This window comes from Symphodus melops (genome assembly GCF_947650265.1).
Source record: "Symphodus melops genome assembly, chromosome: 7".
Classification (NCBI taxonomy): Eukaryota; Metazoa; Chordata; class Actinopteri; order Labriformes; family Labridae; genus Symphodus; species Symphodus melops.
In genome coordinates this window covers 710884-714116 of record NC_136697.1, presented here as the reverse complement: position 1 = coordinate 714116, position 3233 = coordinate 710884, and positions in this window count along the sequence as shown.

Genomic DNA, 3233 nt, shown 5'->3' with positions numbered 1-3233 from the left:
GATAAATCAGATTATTTGTCCCAGCAGGCTGACATGTTGAAGGACCCTGTAGACCACCTGACCTGAACCCCCTTCATCAGAGCTGCTAGGTGTGGAGGACTCATTGTTATATTAACGTACAAAAAGCTTTGATTGAGTCCTTTAAACTGACGTGTTGTGAGTCTTTACGTCACAAACTGAAGAAAAATGTCCACTGAAGTGAATTAGAAATACTTTAAATATTCCTGAGTGGTATCAGGTCTGTGGGGTCAACCTGAGCGCGTGACAGGCAGAGGGTGACATCATCAGGACTCACCTGGTTCCTCCGTTGTTCTGTCCTTTAAGATGCACTCTGAAAGAAAAAAGAAAATATATAAAGTTAGAGAGTGTGTGTGATGTTATTAGCATGACATATAGAGCAGATATGCTTCATGTTCAGACTATGAAAGTAACATTTTATCCAGTTATATTAAATCATCTAAAATCTGAATACAAAGCTTCAGTCTCTGACTTTATAAATCAGCTGAAGCTGCAGCAGGAGAGAGGAGACTTGTTTGTAATAAGAGTCAAAGAGTCGGATGCTGGTGGACAAGTGGTTAGTTTGAACTCCACATGTACACAGACTTTAGTCCTTGACATAGATTTAGGTAGCCTACCGCGAAACCGCTTTTTGCACGGCCTATTTAAAAAAAACGCGGCCTTGAAATTATTGCACGGCTTGACCTAGGCCGTGCAAATATCTACATTTAATACACGTGCTTACTACACGGGTGCGCTAAATATCTGATTAGGCTACATTCTGGCAAAGAATATGTTTGCCGAATACCGGTACTGAAAAGCTTAAACCTGATCCTGTTTACGTTTCTACAGCCACCTGTGCCCTATTTGGTAGACGCCGTGTCAGCCGGATGACGATAGCCGCTATGTAAATAGCGTCATATGATAGCAGCTAACCGCTAACTAATGAATTCAACAAAGGAGAAAAACGCAACATAAACAAAACCAACGCTGGAAGACATCCAGCAGTTCATCTTCTCTGTCACTGACATGTGACTCTTTATTACAAGAACTCAATCAAGCTTTGTTTCAGAGAAGGCTGTGATCGGCGAGGAGAAATACACACGTAAACAATCAGCTGTGTGTTACAGTCAATGGTTTAAACACGGCGGAGTTTTGTTTACCGACGTAACACGGGAAGTGACGATTTTTTCAACCAATCAACGGACTGCAGGGTTTAGCTCCACCTTTTCGGGTCAGCGCCACATTCGAAAATGCTGACAGATGATTGACTTATCAAGGTCTAGGGATCTATTATTACTGGATGACACATGTAATATTATGAATTTATGTGTTTGTTTGTTTTTTAAAGAAAGTGCAGAGAGAAGCAGTGGGCCAACAAAGGGGTTAGACAAAATGAACCAAGTGAGTTGCAGTCAAATGACAAAGGGGTGTGTCAGGGCAGGGGCTGTACAGTAAATCAACATTATCAAGCTTGGGAAAACTAAAATGTGTAACAATGCATCTTATTGAACAGAATGCACCATTTAGAGACTTATTTAAGTTCATCAGTGACTCTTAAACCTGTCATCTTACTAACAATGTTTTTAAATATAATTAAAAAAATAAATTTAAAAAAAAACTCACCAACAACCAGCTCAATGGTGAACTGTTGAGGAGGATGAGATGAGATCAGATGAGGAAAAATACAGGTGTAGACTCCACTGTCGGCCACCTTCGTCTTCCTGATCTTTATGGAGGCGTGGTATCAGGTCTGTGGGGTCAACCTGAGCGCGTGACAGGCAGAGGGTGACATCATTAGGACTCACCTGGTTCCTCCGTTCTTCTGTCCTTTAATCTTTTAACACGCGGAGGATGCGCGCGACCCCAAATACAAACGTTCAGACTAATTAACTACAAAAAGACGTTTTTTTCTTATGACTGTAAACATAACTACAAACATATTATATATAGTTTGAAAGCTCAGGTTTTCGTTTTTACGGAGGAATTAAAAATGACTGTTAAAGGGTCAAATACTTTAAACAATGACGTCATACTTTACCGTTTTCCTGATCTTTATGGAGGCGTGGTATCAGGTCTGTGGGGTCAACCTGAGCGCGTGACAGGCAGAGGGGGACATCATCAGGACTCACCTGGTTCCTCCGTTGTTCTGTCCTTTAAGATGCACTCTGAAAGAAAAAAGAAAATATATAAAGCTAGAGAATGTGTGTGATGTTATTAGCATGACATATAGAGCAGATATGCGTCATGTTCAGACTATGAAAGTAACATTTTATCCAGTTATATTAAATCATCTAAAATCTGAATACAAAGATTACAATACAAAGGCGTGCAGACAGTCTGTAGAGACGGTAGAGGTTGCATGCAGACAGTCTGTAGAGACGGTAGAGGTTGCATGCAGACAGTCTGTAGAGGTGGCGTGCAGACAATCTGTAGAGGTGGCGTGCAGACAGTCTGTAGAGGTGGCGTGCAGACAATCTGTAGAGGTGGCGTGCAGACAGTCTGGAGATTCAGACTGAAGGTGACATTCATCTCAGCCTCATTTCATCCTGTCACGGTTTGTGTGTTTATTCTGCACAGTCAGCTGATAGGATGAAAACACACATGTTCACTACAGCTCACTGGGACTTTGGTGATTTCTCAATGGTCCCAGTTCATTATCTCTCCTGTCACTGGTGATTCATCAAACAGAGTCCCAGTTTAGATTTGAACGTTGCTCTCAGGTGGACACATTTACCTGATGGCTCAATGGGACTGAATCCCTGTATACACTGCTTTGAGCTGAATCACTCTGACCTGAGTCTGAGCACGCTAAAACAAAGACACATTTAATTATTATGAAGGAGAATCTCACCTTGGATGTACACATAGTTGCTGGAGTTGATCTGATGACAGATGGCGTCCTGTGTGACCACACAGCTGTAGGTGTCGGTCTTGGTCACAGTCGTTTGGAGGATGATGTCGTAGCTGCCATCTTCATTTTTAGTGACTTGTGGTTCTTCAGTATGAAGGATGTTTCCAGAACTGTCCCTCCACTCCACTTTAGGTAAGGGAGAAGCTCCTTTAACGACACACTGCAGCACGGCCTGGTCACTTGTTTGATCAAGAATTTTGAAAGTCGGCTCTCGACATGCAACTGTGAACAGGGAATAAATAAGAAATTATTCAGGTTCTTTACAGCATCAGAAATGTAATCATGTGAATCCTCTGGTCATCACATATCTGATTAAAGAGGT